General features: G+C 39.4%; 1 protein-coding gene and 1 long non-coding RNA gene across 5 annotated transcripts in view; both read left to right on the plus strand.

The window, feature by feature from the left end:
• Nucleotides 1-25762, plus strand: part of DOCK4 (dedicator of cytokinesis 4) — a 483746-nt gene that overhangs the window by 57322 nt on the left and 400662 nt on the right. The gene's annotated exons all lie outside the window — the stretch shown is intronic.
• On the plus strand, nt 4241-25046 carry LOC116549962. Its single transcript, XR_004268174.1, has 3 exons — nt 4241-12975; nt 18756-18759; nt 25036-25046. It is a non-coding gene; the product is annotated as an uncharacterized LOC116549962 (long non-coding RNA).

Below are 25762 nucleotides of genomic sequence, written 5' to 3' on the forward strand. Positions count from 1 at the left end.
GACAGGACAAGGTTATCTCCAGATATGAGGGGCAGAGACAGAATCAGCAGACTCAAAGTGCTTGGAGCAGACAAGTGCTCATTCTTGATGGATGTTTCATTGAGTAACTTGAGGCTATACTCATAAATGACCTAGTCATTGGCTAATTTGTACCTTGCTATTTCTGCCAACCATAATAAGACAATATACATTTACCACTGCAGTTGCATTAGACATTTTGGGAGATGCTTTGATTAGAAAAGTAGATTTAGGGTCTTAGGAGGATAGATTTCTCAGGCAGAAAAGCACTTCAAAGAATGAGCTTGGAGCTCAGATTATATCCTAGGCTCTTACTAGTTTTGCTATTTTAGGAACATCACTTCACTAAGCCTATATATTTTTTTCTAAAATGGTGGACAATAATAAGACTTTCCACAAAGTGCTTTTGGAAGGATTCAATGAGACAGTGTGTTGGAAGCAGCTGGTACCTTGCCTGGCCTGCAGTAAATGTTCAGTAAATGTCAGCAGCTGTTGCCTTTCCCACATCCTCCCCATCCTGTAAGTATGAGGCAGTGGAACCTGGCCCATAAGTCTTTTCTGGGGGGCTGCCCTCGGGGCATATTTCAGAGCCTTACGGTTTCTTCAGAAGCCTGTTGATAGGAGAAACATATCAGGTGCTTTGGCCTGGAAGCTCATTCCCTCTTTGTCTGCCAATATTTTTCATCCTTTTTCCGGATGTACTGAATTCAGAAAAGAGACATTAGAAATAATATCTCCTGATGAGGGATAACTTCTTTTCATAGCTTATGTGAACTTGTATTCTCTTGTCCATGGTAGGATGGTTGACCTTCTCTTCTTTGATAATCTGCTTTTATTTTCTGTAAAATAAGGATATGCTGTATTTTTTTTTTATAATGTTGTATGCTCCTTTTTATTTAACCTCTTTATAAGTCATTTCTTTCTTTCCTACAGAGATTTTATGAAGTCCTTGTATTCTCATACACAGAGGGGTTATCAGACCCATGTTGGCGTGGTAACAGAAAAGTTATCACGTGTGCTCAGAATCTATCTTCTGAAAGGCCCTGTTGCTGAAAACATGATTGTCCTGCATTTTTTTCTTCCTTAGTGCTGGCTTATATCAGCCTATGGGCTGTTTGCTTGAGCATAGACATAGTGGTATATTCAAGTGGGAGGCTGAGAAACCATAATGACAAAGGGATGGCAGAACCATCCTCTCCAGAGCCTGGGAATGACCTTGCAGCTGCACCATCTTTTATGCCATAGGCATTAATGAATCATAAGTCCCTCTTGAAAAATTTCCATGGTGAGTTTCTATGATGTACGTGCCAAAAAGAGATGTAACAAAGCACTTCTTAAAATATATATATTTTTTAAAGTTCAAATAATTAGGAACAGAGCAAGATGAAGCAGTGAAGCTTGCAGGAGGGAGCAGCACGCTCAGTGGCCAGACTTCACCTGAGTTCCAGAAAATCAGATTTCCGGGCTATTGGCACATTATCAATCCACAAAACATTGGGGTTCATGTTACCTCTTTAGTAGTTTGTGTGTTGCCTTCTCACTAAATTGGATTTGGCATTCAATTTGAATTGACAGTGGACTTTGGGGTAATTACTTTCAGAAACGTGAATCGTTTTAGTATCTGGGAAGCATAACTCTGTGGCAGTCTCTTAACCAAAAAGCGCATGGAGAGAATTCTAGGGTTTCTTAATGTAGTTGGGGGAAATACAACAACAACAACAACAACAACAACAAACCTTTATTTTCACTGTGCCCCTAACTGAAATTTAGCATTCCCTTCAGTTGTGAATGTGGGCAGCAAATAATGGTCGTATTTGAAATGTGAAATTGTGCTTGTGAAACATGCTGCTAGCCCCTAGATTGTATGCTACTAGTCCTGTTATTCAATGTTATTAATAAAGAAGCACAAAACCTCTCTATCAGAAATTTGTTTTTTAAGGGTTAGATAACTGTATTTCAACTTAATTGTTTTTCTTTGTAAATACATGATTTCTATGCCTTTAAAAACATTATTCTGACCAGGAGTCCGTAAACTTCACCAGCTTTCCGAAAGGGGTTCTATGTTAGTCCTGGCTCTTAGCCATTCTTTCAACGTCTCCCCCATGTCCTGTCCCTCTGCCTGCACTCTGGAGAGTGGAGATGGGGCTTTGAAAGGCCCAGCATCAATCACTGGAATCCGTATTACAGTCTTGACTCTAGCAATGAAGATTCTGTGGCCATTTATGTCCAGGCTTTACATGTCTTAAAGGAGGAGGCTTTCTTTAGCTTTTCTATCTTCCCAGGACAGTGCTGTCTACACAAAATTCCAGTGAAAGATGTTGATTCAGTGACGATTTACTAGAAAGCTGGATACTGCGAAAGCAAGACACAGAAAGCAGAGCATCAAGCCGTGGGAGTGTGGAGGAGAGGGAGAGAGCAGAGGGGTGATATGGGGCCTGCGGGGAGAGCGGGTGGAGGCTGTAAATGAGAAGGAGAAGTAGAGAGTGGGGTAGAAGAATGAGGAGATGGAGAAGTAACTAAATTCAGGCTTTCAAGCCTCCTCCTGGTGGAGGCTTCTCTTTATCAAAAATCTACATCTGCACCTGGGAATTGTTTCTGTGCAGTTAATGATGGATTCTCCACCAGTGTCTTCCATTCCTTGAATTCAGTTCGGAGGTTTTATGACTCAGGGCTTAAGTCTCCGATAACCCCCTTATTTTTGGGATGGTTGTGGCCAGGTCTTCTGATGCAGCGTTTCTAGATTTTATACTGAACACAGGAAGGTGGGCAAACTGTTTGATTATAGGAAATAACTTTGAGGTATTTTTGAGGTGTTGGGCAAAGGGTGAAAACAATTTCGAAATAACATATTTTTAGGCAAAATATCTGATATTCTTACAGTTATCTGATATTTTGCCTAAAAAATAGCTCAAAGTTACATTACAGTTGCCTCTAACTAAGTCAACTATAAGAATGTTGACTCTGTTAAGCCCAAAGGGAAATATTACAGGTCAGGTGGATCCAGGACATTTCTTAAGGCGGCAGACATGCACTGATAGAAATGTCTATGCTTAAAATTTAATTCTAGGCAACTAAAAAGTTATTCATTATGGTACTAGTAGAACTTAGGTTTGGATCTTCTTGAAAACCCCCAAAACATATTTTACTTACTATTTGGAAAAGATAGTTTTAATGACTAATTAGCTTATATGGATCGTAGTCTCTATAAACCCAATAATTTACTGCCTACCTGTGTATGTATCTAATGACAACACTGAATTCAGATTAAAGATAAGGTAAATTAGGCACAAGACAATATCTATAAACATTATTATATAATAACTGTATTACCTTCAAATAGTTTTAATATCTGGATTAATATAACAAAGTGTTGCCTAGTATATATTCCTAGGAGTCCTGCTTTAAAAAATAAATACATGATAGTTATATATCATGTGTAGGTAGATGTATTTATAAGGTACTTTGGGGCTTTTAAGAAAGTCTCTTCTCTTAAATATGTAAAACATCATTTTTATTTCCATTACTGGTTTCCCTAGCATATCCTTTCTTCAGAGGAAAATAGAATCATTTTGGATACTGTTGAACTTATCTAAATTATTACAAATTCTTTTTTTTTTTTTTTTTTGGGGGGGGCGGAGTTTCGCTCTTGTTACCCAGGCTGGAGTGCAATGGCGCGATCTCGGCTCACCGCAACCTCCGCCTCCTGGGTTCAGGCAATTCTCCTGCCTCAGCCTCCTGAGTAGCTGGGATTACAGGCACACGCCACCATGCCCGGCTAATTTTTTTGTATTTTTAGTAGAGACGGGGTTTCACCGTGTTGACCAGGATGGTCTCGATCTCTTGACCTCGTGATCCACCCACCTCGGCCTCCCAAAGTGCTGGGATTACAGGCTTGAGCCACTGCACCCGGCCAATTATTACAAATTCTTAATTTCAAACTGCATGAAGAAATTAGATGGGATGAAGGGATATCCAAGCCTTCTAGATCTCTGTTAAACGTTCTTCCTCTGCTGATGTTCTTTTTTGAGACAAGATGTTACTGTTGCCCAGGCTAAAGTGCAGTGGTGCCATCAGGGCTCACTGCATCCTCAACCTCCCCAGGCTCAGGTCATCCTCCTGCCTCAGCCTCCTGAGTAGCTGTGATTGTAGGTGCATGCCACCATATCCAGCTAATTCTTGTAGTTTTTGTAGAGATGAGGTTTAACCACATTGCCTAGGCTGCTCTCAAACTCCTGGGCTCAAGAGATCTGTCTGCCTCAGCCTTCCAAAATGCTGAGATTACAGGCATGAGCCATTGCACCTGGCCTCAACGTTCTTTCAGTTATACTGGCAACAAACCAGCTTTTGGTGCTTTGAAATTCTTGCATTTTATTTAACACTTCTGAAATCACAGTGACCAGGAAGGAGGGGATCAAGGATTGCCAGCTTTTTAAAGAAAGCCTTGGAAAGCCTCTCCTAGGATGGCCATGCTGTGAGGACTTCTGTAGCTTTTGGTTGGAGACTTTGAAACTCCTCCCATGCCAGCCTTAGAAAAAGACTGATTTAATGAAGTCTTTCTGCCAAAACATTTAAGACCCAGCCACTTTTCAAAGCTGAGTTCCTCTGTAAAGTCACCGTAGGTTCCTGCTACAAAAACCAATCTTTGTTCTGAGTGTTTGATGAATACTGCCATGTTGTGGTTTTAGATGTTGGGTTCTTGGCTTTGTTATGTGGACTTCTGGCTTTGGGAGGTATTTTATCCTGTTAGAATATTATCTCTTCCAGTCTATTTCTCTCATTTTCTATATCACAAACATTTAAGCGCATTCTAATGAAGTATGCAGTTTAAGAGAAGTTAAATAACATTGAATAATAGATTGTCCTAGATATATTTTTACATACTTGCTCTCACACCCTCCTCAACCCACCCATTGCCCCATTTTTTTTTCTTCCAAGTAACCAAGTTCCCTGACTTGGATGCTGCATCTTGGACTTTAGAGGTGAAGTCAGATGACAAAAGAATTTTCGTGCAAATTATATTTCCCTCAAGTGCATGTATGTCTAGCGGAATGCAAGGCTTACTAGAGGGAGGATGAAATTTGGTGAGCCTTAAAGGAAATGTAAAAATCCTGCTTAATGATCCTGTTAGGTTTTTACACAGATTAACTGTTATTACACAAGAAATTGTATGTCCGTTTGGAATTTCTCATCCTCTAAATAGCCAGCTTTAGCACTATAAACTGGGAAGATTTCTGTTGTATCTCTGCATATATAATATTGCATTACTGTGAGCCCCATGGCCCTTTTCCTGAACAGCATGTGTCTGCATGGGGCTCAGTTTTATGTGAGCCAAACAAATCTTAGACCTAGTTTTTGGGAATTTATTAGTATGTGCATGTTTTTATGTTTTTTAAGAGAGATTTTAGGATCTAAAGAACTGAGACATGGCAAGTTACAACAAAGCTTTGCTTAGGGACGTGATTCAAGGATCTCAGCCTAAGTCTGAACACTTTTGCCTGTAAAATATCCTCATTCCAGATCTTGAGGCAAATTGTCTTTGATTCACATTTGCCTTTTCTTTCTGTGGTGCTTGCCTGGTGCTTGCTAACCTCTCTGGCACCTGCTGCCTGTATACCTCCCTAAGGTGTCCATTCCCTGCCTTGGAACCACCTGAAACTTTCCTGCTTTTTACAACATACTAATAGATATTGTTTCATCGTATAGGGAGCTGCTCTTACAGAAGCACTAGAAAATTTCTGTGTTTATAGCTTATAATAAGTGTAGCACTTTAAAAATTATAACAAGCAAGGGTGTTTCATAACCCAGTAGAACAAAAATCCCTAACGATGAAATCTAGGTGTATTCTGGGATGGGATCCCTCTTATCACACCTCTCTGTTCGCTTTGTGTCAGTAGTCCTAGGAGGTTTCTTGATGTTCCCAAGCATCCCAAGGTAAGTGTGCATACCACAGCGTGCTTTAAAGATACGGCATTTTGGTGTAGAGCATAGTTACAGGATACCTCTGATAGAAAGGTGGTTGCAAAACTACCAGGACATTGTCTCAGCTGTGCCAGAACTCTGGGTAGATGAGTGTTAGATTATTAGCTTTGGCTTTGAAGTGCTGACCTGCAAAGCTCTGTTGCCGTTGCCCTGGGTCCTTGCTGACCTGGCATCCTGGAGAGACCCTGGTCTTCCTAGACCTAACTCAGGCTGCAGCTGTGAGCTGGGTGCCTAGTGCCATCTGCCTGGGCAAATGTAGGAAATGCCAAGTGGGCTGGCAATTTTTCGTGAGTGAGGCCTTTGGATCCTCACTCAGCCATATGGTGCTAAAATGTCAAACTGTTCCTGAGTGTGGGCCATGATGGAGAAGGCTAGATAGAGAACACACACTTCAGATAAAGAAGCTGCTGAGTCTGTTTATTCCCCAGCCACAGGCTTATCACTTTGCTACTTTAACCAACATGTACTGAATAGTGCTTAGTTGATAGCAGGCTACTTGTATTGTGAGAGGTACCAAAAAAAGAAAATAAAATAATCAGATGGTTCTTATTGGCAGTGATTATGTCTCCTGGGTCCATGTATCTTGTATGCAATACTGTCACTAGAGGAAGGTAAAATGAAGAGATTCCACCAATAGAGTTTAATGGGAGGAAACTACCTTTGAAACTGAAGAATGCCAAGGAATCTGAGTCCTCAAAAAGATTGTAGCATCCTTAAGTTGTAATAGCAGAGACATTGCCAAGCCTCATACTCTTTTCCTCTTCAGCTTCTTTCTGATGTATTCTGGCAATTGCCCTTGTTGATGGATTGACATAATGCATTGAAAAGTTTACAATCCATGTAGGAAGAGAAAACATAACAGGGACTTACAGATGATCTCAATCAAAACATCCGCAAGTGCTAAGTGATTGAGACCAAAGGGAATGTGTAAGTCTAAAAGGGAGAGAGGAGGAGATGAGTGATGTGGTTCAGATGAGGTTAGCCCTGGCAGACTTCCTAGAGGAGATGGCTGGGCTTGGGTTTGGTCCATGTAGCTCCTAGTCCCACTCTCAGGAGACTTTACATAAACAGATTTTTCTCCTGGCACAGGGTATCTCACTGGTTGGAAAGAACAGGAAGACAAAGAATAGATGCTTAAATTCCAAGAGGCCCTCCCATCCCTTATAGTTGGAGGGCCTCAAACTTCTAGATGTGTCCCCAAATGCATAGAATTAAACAAATATGTCAGATACAATTTAAACCTAGGAAAAAGGCAAGTCATTTCATATATTGGATAGAGAGTGGTAGCTTGAAAGACTTTTTCACTAATGGAGCTTTGTTGCTTTTTTAGTATAAATACCTTCTGCTTGTCTTGGTTTATAAATATTCAAAGAATTGCTTTGATTTTAGTTAACCATACTTGACCGTATATAAGTTCAGCTATTATGCAAATACAAACAGCCAGTTTCATTTGGCAGTTTTGTGGCATTTCTGGGATGCGGGAGCCTAGAGCCTGTTCATTTCTACTGCTGTGGAAGTCTCGTCTGTGTCTGGGATTCAGCCCAAGGCATTGTGATCCTATGGTGAATTGCTTGGAGTTGAAAAAATCATAGAGTCCCCTTATATCCCTAACTCACCCACTTCCCCCAATGTTAGCATTTTATATAACTATAGTAAAATTATTTTAGCCACCCCCACTTATCCACCCTTAGAGAAAGCCTCACACCTATTCATAAAAAGACATGTACAAAGCTGCTTTGTTTCCTGGTACAGCCTGAATGTCTAATAAAAACAAATAGGTAACCATCCTGTGCTATGCAATAGTAAAAGTCAATAAATGTCAAATGTATAATGTTAATGAAACAAACAAGTTGCAGAAGGGTATATGCCTTATGTTTCCACCTAGTTCAGGTTTAAAAGCATGCAAAGCAATACTACATGTATGCATGTAAAGTAACAGTGTAATAAATTGTACATGTTTGTGAATGATATACACAAAATTCAGGATCCTGGTTTGTTCTGCAGTGGTAAAGAATATGTGTGAGATTTCTATTGTACTTGAAACATTTAATTTTAAAAATTGAGTGGTAGGCACTCTGGGGATTATTATATTTTCTAAACCTGATTCAAGGACTAAAATGTTTAATTTTAAAAATAGTAGATAATAATAATAATACAAAAGCCCAGCAAGACCATTCATTAGAAATTCGTTAGTGGTGAGCTTTCCTGAGACAGTGGTGTACGTTCTGAGTTGAAAGGCAAAGGAGTAAGGCTTCAGTTGAATTCTTGACTCTTCTACATGGGTTAGACTTTCAACATGTCTTGAGTTTCCTGGGCCACATATTCTCTACCTGTAAAATTTCCATGACTGCCTTTATAAGCCTAACAGAAGTGAAAATTCAGAGCTAAAACTCTTCAATCATGATGCTCGAAAAGGTGTGCAATGTTGTTCATGGCCCTGTGGTCTGCCTGGGTTGACATCCCGGCAGCCCCGCTTTCTATGTATGTGACCTTGCCTGAGTTATTTATTCTTTTGATGTCACAGTTTCTTCATCTGCAAAAGGGGCTTAATAATAGTACCTACCTCATAGGGACGTTGTGAGGACCACATGAGAGCCTGTTTCTCCCTCTCCCATCTGGCTCCCAGACTCATTGTATTTGATTTTCATAGAGTTAAATTACTAGGTACCTTAAATTTGAATTAGTTGCAAGTAGTTAAGAATTGTAACACATTACATTTTACATGCAGTATAAAATGTTACATATTAAAAGTGTGGACTTCTGGCCTTTCTTGAACAAATAGAGCATTTAGCAGCACTGGCCCCAATTGCAATCTGGCAACTCTGCCGTCCCCTGTAAGTGGATGTGTCCCCTGTTCAGTGTAGTTTTCAGAACTCTCTCATGTCCCTTGGACACTGAGGCAGCCTGTTCATTGTCATTTATTGTCCAGCAGACATTTTCACCAGTGACATTACCTGTCAGGCCCCCATTAACAATTGAGTTTGCAACCCTAATTTAAAGAGGTCGTAGTGATGCAAAGAGGGCATTGGGTTATGTATCAATCCATGTTCTCCAGAGAAATAGAACCTGTAGGAGGTTTTACATATGTATCTATTATGCCATTCACACATAAGGAAATCCTTGGGCAGGAGTTGATGTTGCAGTCTTGAGTCAGAATTTCTTCAGGGAAACCTCAGTATTTGCTTTTAAGGCCTTTCAACTGATTGGAAAAGGCTCACTCGGGTTATCAAGAATAATTTTGCCTTTACTTAAAGTCAGCTGATTGTCAGTGTTAATCATATCTGTAGAATACCTTCACAGCAATACCCAGATTAGAGTTTGATTGAATAATTGGGTACTGTAGTCTAACCAAGTTGACACATGAAGCGAACCATAACAGACTGCAAGTTTTTGAGCAGTCCTGTGATACTGTGTGGCAACTGTACACTTTTCTGTCCCTTATGGTAGAGGGTTGCCGTGGGATTGGGGATTGAGGATTTTTCAAAGGTGTTGAATACAAAAAGCTCGGAGAACTTCTGAGCTTTGCAAATAAAACTACTGTGTCTGTGACTCTGATTGGAGAGGCAGGATGTTGGAGATTGATGATGCAAGATGCTTGAGAAGTAGATGCTGAGTTTGGTAGTTCTGGGAGTGTCATTCAGGGTTGAGAATAGTCATGTGTAGACTCTGAGTTTTGAAGGAAGAAAGGGCATTTAGGAAGAAATTGTATTTATGTTTATTTTACCAGCTGTAGAGCCTCGTGCTAACCAGGTTTACAGGTGTGTGCTCTGCCTGCTCATGGTCAGGTGTGAATGCAGGTTCTGAAAACATCTCCGTTGTTGGGTATTAATACAGGTTCTGAAAACATCTCCGTTGTTGGGTATTAATGCAGGTTACGAAAACATCTCCGTTGTTGGGTATTAATGCAGGTGCTGAAAACATCTCCGTTGTTGGGTATTAATGCAGGTGCTGAAAACATCTCCGTTGCTGGGTATTAATGCAGGTTCTGAAAACATCTCCGTTGCTGGGTATTAATGCAGGTTCTGAAAACATCTCCATTGTTAGGTATTAATGCAGGTTCTGAAAACATCTCCGCCATGTGGCTCTGTGTGTTGGAAGGTTGCCAACAAGTCTTAACAGGAATTCTCCCAAAGCCTTCTTTGATTCTTAGAGATTTGTGCAGAGCTGTTATAGAGAGGATGAAAGGCAAGGAAAAAGATTCATCTGCGTATTTTTTTTCCTGTATTTACAAAATCCATCAGGTAAGATTATTTTTTCTTATGTGTATGTTTTTTGTTTTAAATTTTTTTTTTGTCAGGGTGGACAGGAGATCTGAATAAAGCCTCAAGACTTCATTTCTATATGTCTTTTGAGAATTTGCTACAACTTAAAATACTGAGTTGTGTCTTGTTTCCCTGAAAAACAAGACTGGCCAGAAGATCCAAGAATATTAATCTTAAGCAATGGCCCCAAAACCCAACAGCTCAGCCTCACAGTTTTAATCTCAAGCATGTTTTTGTGTGGAACATATTCAGCTACTGATGACCGAATATATCATCAGCTCTGGGTGTGGTCTGGACATTGTTGCACTGGAGTGAAGAACAGCGTCCTGCAGGTGAGGGTTAGGGGCTCCAATATCTCCACATTTCAGAGTTCTCTGCTCAAGGGGAGAGCATAGAACCTTGTGTTAGTTGGTTTGTTATTGTGACCAGTCTTTTACTTTTGTATCCTTGGCTTTTCATGGGATAATTCCAGCTGTGTTTTTATTCTTGGACTAGATTATAAACTTTTGGGAGGGAAAGCTGTGAATCCAGATTTCGGACCTAAGTTGTTCCATCTTGGTTCTGTTGGTGCCTTAGCTTTGAAGCCTTAGGGGATGTCTCATTTTTCTCATCTTAACTGCAAGGGGATTGAGCTGGATGGTAACTAAAATTCTAGAGATACTGAATTTTCCTTTAAAAACTGCACTTTGGCAAAAATTTTTAGCTTGGTTGGAGCTCCTCACAGTCCCTTGATTCTTCTACTTTTTTTTTCAACTAACATCCACTCTGTTCAGAGGAAGCCTGTAGTCTGTGGCATGCTACTACCTCAGTTCTCCTGCTTTCTTCAAGCGTCCGATTCTGCTATTTCCCTTTTACTGTAAAGATAATGATTTTTACTGTCTCTTTGGTACATCTTCATTGGTCCATTTAGTTTTGTCACCTTGACTCTCTCTCTCTCTCTCTCTCTCTATATATATATATATATGTTTTTCTTTTTTTAGGAAAACTTTTAATGATCACTGTTAATCTGTACGGCACTTACTATTTTGTCACACTTGACTACAGAAGTATCAGGCTGCCACTGAATTTGTTAATTTGATGCTTTCCCTGTTCCCTCTCATTTTAGGTTAGCTAACATGAAATCCCATCCTCACCTGTGATAAGTTTAGACTTCGATATTGCCCTTTTCCTAAGCTCTGCCTTAGTCACATGTTGTCATTTATATTTAAAAAATTATACTCTTGATGACATTGCTAACTAATAGACCGGTGGCAGTGCTTTCTGTTGGGATGAATGGCTACTGGATCTATAATTTTTCCTTGTATTAAATATCATACAGATTTGCTTTGGGAATTAATATCTTTGTTCAAAAGCCTTGACCCTTTTTGGGAGTATTTTTTGTGCTTGCAACTTGCAGTAGCATTTTTGTGGATTTAGTGGTAGCCAGTCTCCACACCATCTGCAGTTGTTTCCTAGATCTGAGAGGCCCTGGTTCTTAATACGCAAATTGGTTGCAGGAGTTGCCGCTACTGTTGAAGCTACCCGTTTCTTATGTCTTTCCTGACTCTTGGTACCAATTACTGCCTTAGTCTGCTCAGGCCACTATCACACAATGCCACAGACTGGGGGGGCTGGCTTAAAAAACAAACATTTATTTCTCACAGCTCTGGAGGTTGCAATTCCAAGATCAAGGTACCTGCAGTTGATTCCTGCCTGCCTGCAGAGGGGTTACGCCAACCTGCAGAGTTGAAATTATAATGCAAACCCACTTCCTGGCTTGTAGACAGCCATCTTCTCACTGTGGCTTTTTCTTGGTGCATGTGCATGGAGAGAGATCTTTCTCTGCCTTCCTTTTCTTATAAGAGCACTAATCTCATTAACAGGGCCCCAACTTCAGGACCTAATGTAAACCCCATTACCTACCAAAGAGGCCCCATCTCCAAACTGTCACATTGTGGGTTAGGGCATCAACATAAGGATTTTTGAGAGACACAAACATGTAGCTCATAATAGGAACAGAGAATTGTGGGCGAGTTGGGTATGGGCAGGCGTGTGGTGAATAGCTCTAACCGCCTGGAGTTGGGAACCACCCTTGTCTTCTTCCTGCATGCTGTTCTGCCCTTTTGGTATTCATACTTAGTCTCCACATGTCTGCCTGAATGTGTAAATTGTAAAAATTTCTTCGGCAAATACTTTCTTGGCCATTCTTCTTCATCTGTATCTGAGAGACTATAACCTAGGCTCTGTAAGTAGAGAAAGCCTATCAAGAGTAAAGGCAGCAATTGTCCTTCCATACCACATGTAAGCCGAACTAGTGAGAGCCTATTGCGTCCATTTTCCAACAAAATACTTATGTAGCCAGGTGTGACAAAATAGTAAGCGCTTTACAGATTAACAGTGATAATGAAAAGTTTTCCTAAAAAATATAGTCAAGGTGACACAACTAAAGGAAACAATAAAGATGTAATGAAAAGATAGTAAAATCGTTGTCTTTAGAGTAAAAGGGAACTAGCACAATAGGTGGTTTGAAGAGAGCAGGAGAGCTGACAAAACATGTTTTATTTAGGAGGGTGTTGACAAACTGGAGTGGACCCAGAAGCAGACAAAGTTTTAGCAAGTATGTCATATTTAATCTAGAGGTGGGTGATGATGATGATTGATTACGATCATGGCTAACATTTACTGAATGTTGACCGTGTGCTGCACACTGTGCAAAAGACTTTATGCGTATTATCCAGTGTAATGCACACACAGAAAGCCTATGAAGCAAGTATTATTGTTAGCCCTCTTTTATAGATGAGGAAACTAAAATTTTAAAGAAGTGTGACTCAGGTCAAGGTCACTCGGCTGGTAAATAGGAGACTGTTGCTGGGCTGGGGAGTGTCTGGCTGCAGAACCTTGGCTTGGTATCTCTACTTTTGAGGAATTTGTCAAATATGGAAAAGAGATTAGCCATTGAAGAGGGGTTAGGTCAACCTTTTGTAAAATATTATCCTACTTGTTTTATTGCATCTGAGATACCACTGGCTATAAAATGCATCATTATTTTATTTGCTTCTGGGAAAAATTGCTGCCTATTAAAGTTATAATGCAGAATTGATGGTAAAGGCTCCCTCTGATTTTATAGTTGTTAAAATGTGTAAAAAGCGTGTCTTAGAATAGATGGAAAAAAGTTGTTTTGTGTGTGATCTGGGACCAAAGGACCAAGCTGCAAGGGAGATTTTAGCTCAGAGAAATGCTTTGCAACCTCTCAAGCTGTGGAAAATGTAACCTCCTCTGACAGAGGCCTTGACACATAGCAGGGGCTTGCTGTGAGGTTCCCTGTAGTGTAAGCGTTGAGACTGGCTGGCGGATCTCTCTGGGATGTTGTAGAGGGATTTATTCAATTGAGTTGAAGGTGAAATAAATTATCTTTTAGGATTCTTCCAAATCTTAATACTTTTAGTGAAATACAGCATACAGGCATTACATAAGCAATCATCAAAATTATTTAAATGTGCTTGGCAGTTATTTGTATCAATTATCCATAGCAATATGTATGACCCAATACCCTTTATTTCTTTCTGTCTTCTTTCTCTTCTTCTCTTTTGGCAGCCAAAACGTGGTTGGTATTTTCCCATTTTTTCCTCATGTAAAGTTCAGATTTTTTGGCTCAGTATTGGAGGCACCCTGCCGCCTTCTCACACAACCCATCTTCCCTGCCTTTTCTCCTTTCTCCCAAATTCCTTTTTTTTTTTTTTTTTTTTTTTCTTTTGAGACAGAGTCTCTCTCTATCACGCAGGCTGGAGTGCAGTGGTGTGAACTCAGCTCACTGCAACTTTTGCCTCCCGGGTTCAAGCAATTCTTCTGCCTCAGCCTCCCAAGTGGCTGAGACTACAGGTGTGTGCCACCACGCCCGGCCAATTTTTATATTTTTAGTAGAGACGGGGTTTCACCATATTGGTCAGGCTGGTCTCAAACTCCTGACCTCGTGATCCGCCCACATTACCAAAGTGCTGGGATTACAGGCGTAAGCCACCGCGCCCGGCCCTTTCTCCTAAATTCTATAGCCGAATCCCATGGTGCTTTCCCATTGAAAATAAATGAGATATCATACATAAAAGCTCCTAGCGCACAGTGCTGGCATACTTGCTAGCCTTCTGGAAAATGTCAGCACTCTCCCTCTTTCTTTTCATTTTTCAAATTATCCATCAGTTTCTGCTTTCAAAATCTTATTCATCCTTCAAGACCCAATTTAAATGTGGTCTGTTTCCAAAAAGCCCTGCCTGATCACATAAACTAGAAGTAATTTCTGCCTCTTCCTGACTCCTAGTGTGTTTTGTTTATGCCAGCCTCATGGTAGTTACAACATTTGACTTTGAACTCTAGTTATTTGTATCCAGTCTTTTGTCTTCCACCTAATTATAAATTCTGAGGGTGGACACAATTCTATTTGCCACATCATCCCCCAGCAAAGGGCTTGACACATAGGTGTTACACACGTGTGAGTGAGTGAGTGAATTATGGCATTTTGTAGCAGATTTATCTTCTCATAATTGTCTAGATTAAGGTAATAAAAATTATTTTGTGTTCCCTGAGTGCCTTGTACTTGCCTGTCAGAGTGGGAATTCTGGCATGGTGTTTGGCTGAGTGATTTACAAGCTTCTCTGGGATTGCAAGTGTGAAATCAACCAGGAGAGAAAAATCTACGAGATAATGGCTTTATGTGTGTTGCTAGTTCTTCATAGTTTCTACATTTCTTTTGATATTAAAACATATTAGCCATAAAATGAAATGTTTCATTCTTTTTGTTCTGAATATCTTCAGAGCTTTGAAATTTTATAAGCTATTGATTTGAGTTATAAGCCACACTGAGGCCAAAACTTCTGAGAGTGTATTTAATTTTCACTACATCTTTGGAAATTGGCCCAAATAATTCCCCCTTCAACCCATGGCACTGACGTATGACACAAGAAAAATCTGATTATCTCTTGATGGTTGCCAAATACTTGGTTTTCTCCATTTGGCTAAAGATTTAGATTATCATTTGGGGCAGGTGGCCTGGAATTAGGAAGATATGTAAGGGAATGAATAAGGTTCGGTTTCTCTTATTATTTTCTCTTGGCCTTTCAGATATTCCACTGGGAAAGCAACAAAATTCAGTTTTTTATCATTAAACTTTGTGGTAATTTGTACTGTTTAAATTTTTTTGGTGAGAGGATTGATTACAATTTTATGGAACCCTTGGAAAAAAGAAATAGAAAAAGCTATTGGTTACTTTTTTAAAAGTTTCTGGTATTTGAATTTCTATATGTAACTCCTTGCACAATCGTCTGCAGCCAGCTTATTCAAGACGACAGGATAGTTAAGTGGATGTAATATTGAATGGTTGGATTGAGGGCTTTCTGTTGATTAAAGGAGATAGGTTATATAGCGAATAAGAATTTGCTTTAGGGAATAAAATTTAATAAATAAGTTAGACTGTAATTGGATATTGGAATAAATTTTTCATGTGTCATGTAGTCTTTCCATTCAGGAAATATTTTTTTCTTTAGTAGCTATAGTGTGTATGGTACTCTCATCAGGGAAGTATAGTGAGAAGAAGTACAAAGAGATAGATGCCTAGTTTTGACACAAACATAAGACTAAAAAGGTAAAGCTTAAATATATTAATGAAAAGCTATTTATTTCTATGGGTTTTTAATTATTTTAAAATGACAAAATTTTATATATTTATTAATGTTTTAATCATATTTACTTGAAAAATACACTGACTTTCAATTTAGTAATATAAAATAATTAAAGAGCCACAATCGGGATAATTATGTCTCAGTTAAAACAAATTATGTCCTACTTAAGGCAGAATTAAGCTGACCAAGGATTTAGAAATAGTAAATTATACAGAAAGTGTTTTATTTTTTAATTTAAAATTTTTTTTCATTTTATGTATATATATATTTTATTGCATTTTAGGTTCTGGGGTACATGTGAAGAACATGCAGGATTGTTGCATAGGTACATACATGGCAATGTGGTTTGCTGCCTTCCTCCCCATCACCTATATCCGGCATTTCTCCCCATGTTATCCCTCCCCAACTCCCTACCCTCTGCTGTCACTCCCCTAGACCACCCCCCCAACAAACCTCAGTGTGTGCTGCTCCCCTCCCTGTGTCCATGTGTTCTGATTGTTCAACACCCACCTATGAATGAGAACACGTGGTGTTTGATTTTCTGTTCTTGTGTCAGTTTGCTGAGAATGATGGTTTCCAGGTTCATCCATGTCCATAAAAGGACACAAACTCATCATTTTTTATGGCTGCATAATATTCCATGGTGTATATGTGCCACATTTTCCCTGTTTAGTATATCATCGATGGGCATTTGGGTTGGTTCCAAGTCTTTGCTATTGTAAACAGTGCTGCAATGAACATTCGTGTGCATGTGTCCTTATAATAGAACAATTTATAATCCTTTGGATATATACCCAGTAATGGGATTGCTGGGTCAAATGGAATTTCTATTTCTAGGTCCTTGAGGAATGGCCACACTGTCTTCCACAATGGTTGAACTGATTGACACTCCCACCAACAGTGTAAAAGTGTTCCTATTTCTTCATATCCTCTCCAGCATCTGTTATCTCCAGATTTTTTAATGATCACCATGCTAACTGGTGTGAGATGGTATCTCAATGTGGTTTTGATTTGCATTTCTCTAATGACCGGTGATGATGAGCATTTTTTCATGTTTGTTGGCCTCATATATGTCTTCTTTTGAAAACTGTCTGCTCATATCCTTCACCCACTTTTGAATGGGTTTTTTTTTTCTTGTAAATCTATTTTAGTTCTTTGTAGATTCTGGATATAAGTCCTTTGTCAGATGGGTAGATTGCAACAATTTTTTCCCATTCTGTTGGTTGCCGGTTCACACTAATGATTGTTTCTTTTGCTGTGCAGAAGCTCTGGAGTTTAATTAGATCCCATTTGTCTATTTTGGCTTTTGTTGCCAATGCTTTTGGTGTTTTAGTCATGAAGTCCTTGCCTATGCCTATGTCCTGAATGGTTTTGCCTAGGTGTTCTTCTAGGGTTTTTATGGTGTTAGGTCTTATGTTTAAGTCTTTAATCCATCTGGAGTTCATTTTAGTGTGAAAGAGCTTTATTGATTAAGAAAAAAAATGTGGGAAATTTTTAGTGTATGTATATATACATATATATATATATATATATATATATATGTTTTAAGGGTGAAATAAATTTTTTAGCAATCATGAGTAAATACTGATTAAAGAAATTACTGAAGTAAATGTGTTTTATTATGACATATTACTTTTATTCTGAGAAGTGGAATATGCCTCATTGAAGCATAGCATTTTCTTATTAAATAGAATAACACATTGTGACACTTTGAAACCCACCTATATACTTACTGTAGAATTCACTTCCTTATTTTTCTGGTCTTAGATATTTTATTAAGGTTATATTTTTAGGGTTATTTAAAGACATAAGTAAAAACACTTTTTATACCTTCTGCAGTTTATTGGGTCAACCTGCCATATTGAAAGCAGATGCTTTGGAAGAGATTGAGATGTAGGGTTTAGATGGTTTGGTTACGGCATTTACCCCTCTCACAAGCTATTCGTGTCGCTGCTGGCTTTCCATGCCTCAGGGAGAAAGAGCGTTGCTATTGTAGTAAAATCTCTAACCCTGTTTATTAATCTATCTGAACTCTATAAATTATAGACTCTGAGACTTAGTCTAATTACAATTAAACGATTCTGAAGCATTGTAATGCAGTGAAGTATTCAAAGTAATATGAACATTGCATTTCCATTTTTCTAAATGTCAAATTGACATCATTCTGGCCTCCTACCATGGCACAGGTTTTACCAGATAATAGCTATTCTGACAGCATGTGGTACATGCCAGTATTTTATTTTCCATTCTACTTCATGCCATCCCACTCCATTCCATTCCAGTCTGTTAAAAAATATTATTCCAGAAACTGTTTCAGGAAGCCTTAATGAGAAATAACTCGTGGTTTGAGAAACACTGGTTTGCTTAATATACCTGCCTATATATAGCACTCTTCCAAAGAAACAGTCTTCATCCTTTATAACCACACATCCAAACAGCCATTTTATTTTTTAATTTTTAAAATTTTCTATATATGTATTTTTCTTTGAACAGAGTCTCACTGTGGCTCCCAGATTGGAGTACAGTGGCGCTGTCTTGGCTCACTATAGCCTCGACCTCCCAGTTTCAAGCAATCTTCCTGCCTCAGTACCGCAAGTAGCGGGGACTACATGTGCACGCCACCATGCTCGGCTAATTTTGGTGTTTTTAGTAGAGCTGGGTTTCACTGTGTTCCCCAGTCTAGTCTGAAACTCCTTAGCTCAATGATCCACCTGCCTCAGCCTACCAAAGTGCTGGGATAATAGGCATGAGCTACCTTACCTGGCCTAAGCAGCCTTTTTATATCATGCGTTTTTTCATTCAGGCAAAGAGGTGTAAAATCAAAGAGTCTAAATAAAAGATTAAGCAGGAAAGTGTGCTCATTTATATGAAAATGCTCCTAAGAAGAACAGTTGTGAAATGGAATAGTAAATTCTCTCTCGATCAGCCCTGGACCCTATTATGGTTTCTCTCTGGCTAGGAAGAACTATCCCCGGGAGATGCTTCTGCATTTGAAGGTCTCAGTAGCTCCCGCAGGCACCCACATGGCCACCATCAGTATAGCCTGTCACCTTTCCTCAAAACACTGGAGAGATGTGGTATGACTTGTATCCCTATTCTGGGATTTAGGTTGGAATGAAGATCTAGAGATCTCAGAAGGACTTTAATATTAGAGAATTAGAAAATTATTCTGGAATTTAGGGGAAGTTGATCATCCTAGAATTTGAGATTCTAAATTTTAAGAACTCTGAATACCAATCTCTGGATTCATCTATTTCACTTCTGTTTATTGTCAGTTGAAATTCAGGAGTGAAACTTAGAATTCCTGACAACGAGTAAGGACTGGTTGATAGGGGCCTCCTTGCTTAATGAATCCTGTAGGGAAAGTAGATCTGTCAAGCTGTGGGCCAAGTGCCCAAGGAGAAGTTTAAACCAGGAGTAAATTCCCTAAGGCCAGAGAATATTCTGCCCATCCTTTAATAACCTTTTTTGTATGTGTCCCATGTTCCCTCCTCCTTTTTAAGCACGGATATTGAACGTAGGTGAAATAGCAAGACCAAAGACCTTCCTTTTCCATCCTCCAACCCCCCCACCCCCGCATCCCTTTTGTTCCATTAAAGCATTTGTTTAACTACCTTGCTGTGTGTATGCATGCCTGGTCTCTATGGCTTCCTCTTCTAAGGTCCTTTCAGGGCTGGTATGCCATCAATCTTTGTGTTGTTTCTAGATACCATCTCTGTGTGAATGTTGTTGATACTATTTTTAACATTGCATCCTTTGTGTGAGCTGCCACAAGACTGGGATGACCAAATGTCCTGTTTTAATCCCAGATTTTTCCTGGTTAAGTTCCATTCTTTTGTTTGTGATACCTAGAAATCCTTTTGGGATGGCAAAAGGATTCATTTTTGCTTCATTAACTGTGATGAACTAAGCAGAACTGTGCTTTGAAACAGTGTGACTTAAACCTCTTCAGCAATCCCTGTAGTTAAGATTAAGCAACCACAGAGAAAATGTCCTCCGGCTCTAAAGTAGGGGGCCAGTTTACATGGATTTATGAGATCCTATCAAAGTGAGAAGTAACCTTTGTAGCAGTCCACTGTTTTCCTAATGGTCTAAGGACTGCCAACCTCCCACCCCAAGCTCCTTTCATCCTTGCCTTCAATGCAGATATTAATAAATCTGCCCGAAATGAGATTTTTGAAGGCTTTTCAGGCTCACAGTAACGATGCTTATATGAAGGGGTCCCTTTTTTTCTTCTGTCTGACTTAGTCTTCTGCCTCCAGACCCTGTGTGTTTTCCCTGTAGGTCACTGGCGGCTTTCCAGGGATAGAATTTAAAAGCATCTCTTCCTCCCCCCGTGCCGATAGATCAGTTTAAAACCGTGAAGCGTGTTACAACCCCACTTTATGCTTTTCCCTTCCTCCTTTTTATGTCATTAGTGTTCATGTCCGTCTCTCCTATTACATCTTTAAAGGCAGGGACTGTGCCATATGATTTTTTTTTTCTCTTTCTCATTAGCTGGCATGATCTTTGGCTCATTATAGTTATCTGATAAATGTTGTAACAAAAAAAAGATGAATAAATAATGTATGTGTCACATTTTAGTTGTTTCCTGCATTGCACCATGCATTGATTTGTTTAGTCAGAAAACATTTATTGAGAGATGTTGTCTTAGGAGTAGGGATACAAGGAGAAATAAGACATGAGCACCCTTAAGGAGCCCATGGTTTATTGTATGTGAAAGTCGTTGGTTTTCTCTCTCCTTGTCCTATAAAACCAAGGGCAACTAAGTTTCGCATACGGGTGAAGGAGCCACACTGGCATTTTTGAGTTGGCATCCCTGCATCCGGGCAAGGAAATTGCTTGCCTCCTTTGCCCTTCCCAGGTGCACAGGGAATCACATGGCTGCATATACTTGATGCTGCAGTCACCGTGCAGTGATTTATTAGTCATGGGCCTCAACACTTTTGAAACAACCTCAAGTGCTGGGAGAGCTGATCTCATCTAGTGGGCAGCATGTATCTCATGCTGTGAGTTTTAGATTATTTCAAAAAACAGAAGACCCCTCAAACACTACCAGGAGCAGGATCACACTGTTAGTTTTAAGACATATTTATGGCATACGGCTGGCCATTTCCTTTGTATCGTGTAGGTTTTCACTATTATCAGTTTCCATATTTCTATGCCAACTTGACATTGTGAGAAATGGCCCTATTTATTGCCTCAAATACTGGAAGTCAAATGGATTTGTTTTTGGTAACTTTTACTGATGTAATGACTTGATATAAAATAAAGACTCTGTTCCAGAGATTGTGAATTACTGCCCGTGTGAATTCAACTTTGCAATGCCATTAATATTTTACTGCCATAGTGAACAAAGTTGTTAAATTTAAGTCAAGAATTTTATTGGTTCCTTTTGGTAGGACATGTCTGTATTTTTATTCGGCCTCTGTACATTTTATTTTTCCCCACATTTTCTAACTAAAAACATGACCTAAGTTTATGTTGAAAGTGTAGACCAGCACTGAGGAAGTGCATACTCAGAGCATACCTTTTCTGATTCAACCTGCTCTTGAGATTCCTTTATAGTTTGTATATTATTTGGAGTAGTGATTTTGGCATCCTTCATCACTAGCTTAATTTTACTTCCTTTGCTTAGAATCACTTGCTTTGCTTAGACAGAAAAAAGAAAAAACTGACAAAAGCATCACATTATTATACTTATTGAGAGAACCATGACATCTTGTTTATATTAACTAGCAAAAGATATTCATGTGGAAGAGAAATATAATGTAAGCATCTTAAAATACGAAGGGAAGTGTTAAGAGACTCCCCGTTATTGGTGAGCATGGTGGGTGTCTATCCTTGAGCTTTGAGAGTTACCACCTGTCAGATGGAACTAGGGGCTTTTTGGACCTGGTATCCACTTCATTGCAGGCTCATATTGGCTCTCCCCAACAGGTACCTGCACTGTCACACAACCCCTGTCCCCATCCTGTAGTGTTCCAAGGCTGGGAATCTGGCCAGGCTGCGGCTTCCTAGATTGTTCTTTCCTTCCAGGTTTGCCAGGTGACCTCTTACCCAACATTCAAACTCGGCTCAAATTTCCCTACATGTGGGAAGCCTCCCCTGACCTTTCCAGGCAGAGTTAAAAGTGGCTCCATGTCTAGATGTGTTCAAGGCCCTGTTCATTTGGACAACCAAACCCAAGGACTTGTCACTGGGGCAATGGCTTTACTGAAAGCCCACGATTGTGGATATGTTAATGCATTTGCTTCTTCATTTTATCCCATTATAAAAGGTGTGACAGAGGATTGGATTTTGAGTTAGGTGGCATGAGTTCCAGTCTCTGGTCTGCTGCTAGGGTGACTTGGGGGAAATCACAACCCCATAAAAGGAGGAACGTTGTCCTCCTCTGCTGTTTATGGGTTTCTACATATGAATGAGCTGAAAAGCCACTTGGGATTTTTGTTTTTTATTTTACTTACATTTGAAATAATTGTAATTATAGACTCACAAGAGTCTACTTACCCATGAAGAATTTTATGTACCCTTCACTCAGCTCCCCTAATGGTGACATCTTACACAGTTATAATACCATATCAAAACCAGTTTATTGGTACTATTGGTACATTGCTGTAAAAGTAGACTATATGCTTTGTTCAGTTTTGGTCATTTTGTACTCACATTTGTGTGTGTGTGTGTGTGTGTGTGTGTGTGTGTGTGTGTGTGTGTAGTTCAGTGCAATTTAGTCTCATGTACGGTATGTGTAACCACCACAATAATCGGGATACAGAATTGTTCCATTAAACAAAAGACCTTCCCTAATGCCATCCCTGTATAGGTGCACACATCCCTCCACTGTTTCCTAGCCACTGATAAATGCTTGTTTGTTCTCCATCTCTTTAATTTTGTCATTTCAAGAATGTTATATAAATGGAATTATACTGGATTTAACCTTTTGAGATAACACCTTGGGATCCATTGAAGTTGTTATAAATAGTTTGCTCCTTTCTATTGCTGAATACTATCCCATAGTGTGCACCACAGCTTATTTAAACATTCACTCCTTGAAGGACATTTGGGTTGTTTGGGACTATACAAATAAAGCTGCTAAGAACATTTGTATACAGATTTTTGTGAGCACCTAAGTTTTTACTTCTCTGGGATAAATGCCCAAGAGTGTAGCTATTAGGTTATATAAGTGCATGTTAAGTTTTATAAGCAACACCCAACCTGCTTTCCACAGTGCCTACGTATTTTACGTTTTCACCAGCAGTCTATGAGAGCAATCAGTTTTTAAGGGGAGGGTGATATAACACTGAGACTTAGAATCCTTTAGGATTGGAGAAGGAGAGTACTGGAATCTACCCTTGCCAGAGATATTAAGTGACTCTCTAAATTGTGTGTTTATTTGTTTAACTAAATGTTGTTTAAATAAATGAGGCATAAGCTTAGGCTTTCTTCCCTCACCCCAGAATGGAGTCTCGCTCTGTCGCCCAGGCTGGAGTGCAATGGTGAGATCTTGGCTCACTGCAACCTCCACCTCCCAGCTTCAAGCAATTCTTCTGCCTGAGCCTCCCGAGTTGCTGGAATTACAGGTGCATGCCATCACAGCTGCCTAATTTTGGTACTTTTAGTAGAGATGGGGTTTTACCCTGTTGGCCAGCCTGGTCTCAAACTCCTGACCTCATGATTTTCCCACCTTGGCCTCCCAAAGTGCTGGGATTACAGGTGCAAGCCACTGCGCCTGGCCAAGCGTAGGCTTTCTTTATAAAGCACACATACTTATTGGTGCTTTAGTATTGGTTTATTTTGTTGTTGTTGTTTTTAATGTTTTCATTAGCAGACATTCAGTGTGAGACTGCTGGTACCAGACACTAAGCGGGGAGCATGATTTAATATGAGGAACTGGAAGTCAGGGAGATAGTGTTTGACTCACCACTCTTACCCATTTTAGCTGTTGGTGTTTTTGTGAGCTTTACCTTCATCTCTAATGTGGAGATGATAATATCCAGCTCTCTGGGCTGTTGTGAGGACGAAGTGGTATAAATAGCATGATTCCTGATTATGGTATCCACCCAGAGAGCCTTTTTCCTTGAAGATTTCAATGTTATACCATTTTAATTTTTATCTGGATTAGAAATAGCTAATATTTTCATACATTTTGCAGAAGAGGGAAAATTCCATTGATAATTCTTGAATAATAAGAATAGTGAAGGCCAGGCACAGTGGCTCATGCCTGTAATCCCAGAATTTTGGGAGACTAAGGCGAGTGGATCACTTGAGCCCAGGAGTTCGAGACCAGCCTAGGCAATGTGGTGGAACCCCATCTCTACAAAAAATATGAAAAATTAGCCGTGTGTGGTGGTGCATGCCTGTAGCCCCAGTCACCTGAGAGGCTGAGGTGGGATAATCACCTGAGACTGGGAGGTCAAGGCTGCAGTGAGCCATGATCATGCCATAGCACTCCAGCCTGGGTGACAAGTGAGACCCTGTCTCAAAAAAAAAATAGTGATGATGAGCCTGGTATTTATTGAGAATATGTTGAATGCAGTGCCGTGCTTGGTAAGTATGAATTACCTGTCTCACTTAAGATTTATAGCGGATCTATGACTAGATACTCTTACAATACCCATTTTTCAGGTAAGGGAAACCAAGGCTTACAGAGTTAAATAACTTGATGAAGGTCACATTTCTTGTGAAGCTGAAATTGTAATCTAGACAGTCTGTCTCTAGTTTTAGTCATGTACCTGTATCTATTCCTTAGTGTTGATTGCTTCTTCAAAGGCAGTTCTCTGTATGGTATAACTTATAACTGAAGTGAGTTTATACTAAGCAACACCAGATACATTGCTGCATTCATTTGGAGACAGCCTAGTGAGAAGTACAATTGAGCTTTGTCTATAGGTCAATGGAAGCAACCACACAAACAAAATGACCTTGCGTTACAGAAAGAAAGACTCTGAATAACTTTGGTATTTTTTAAATAGCTGGTTTGGATTTTTGAGAGGCAAGACAATTACTCTAAATGACATGATAGAGAGGGTTTGGGATCATCCTGATTGGGGGGAAAGCATTGTCTCTGAAAACATATGATTTCCCCCAACACACTGTAATTTAATTCACAAAGATATTATAGAAAGTAGTGGATATTGCAATTACCTGAGAGTAAACTAACTTATCCCTTTATTCATTCATATATAATTTCAAATTTGATGAAGCTATGGGATTTTAGGCCTGTTGTTTTCACAGGGAGACCTTGTTAACTCAGTGCTTTAGGGTCATGCTTGAGACTTAGGGCCCTGGAATGTCCTTATGAAAACATCATTTTGATCCGTAGTAAACCAAACTCATGTTTGTATGAATATCTCATCTAAGTCTGTTATTTATTTCTTAGCACATGAATAGATTCAAATACAGCCTATGTTTTGAAAGTTTAAACAGGTTATTGTTAGGAAGGTGGTAAAAAAAAAACCCAATTATATTTGAAATGTATCGTCAGTAAATGTATTGCGTTAGTGAATGTGGGTTCTTTCAGTGAAAAATAAGCAATTAGCTAAGTGGTTTTCTTAAAACACTGTGGGCCAGGCACTGCACTGGAAAGTTGATAATATGTGATTTTATTTTATCCTTAAAACGGCCTTATGAAACAGTTAATTATGTTATCCATTTTATAAATGAGGAAATGATATTTCACATCACTCGGCCAGTGAGTGGGTAGGCCTGTCTTCACTTATTAAACTTCTGCTTCTAAGCTGTGTTCTTTCCTGTATTACACTGAAGGAAGGAGAAAAAGAACTTGTATTTGGTCCTTGGTTGGGGAGCAATACCCTTTGGTGTGGCTGTAAGGTCATGGGTAGAATACTCTAATCA

The sequence above is a fragment of the Sapajus apella genome, unplaced genomic scaffold (assembly GCF_009761245.1).
Source record: "Sapajus apella isolate SASKATOON/1434 unplaced genomic scaffold, GSC_monkey_1.0 scaffold7, whole genome shotgun sequence".
NCBI classification, from domain to species: Eukaryota; Metazoa; Chordata; class Mammalia; order Primates; family Cebidae; genus Sapajus; species Sapajus apella.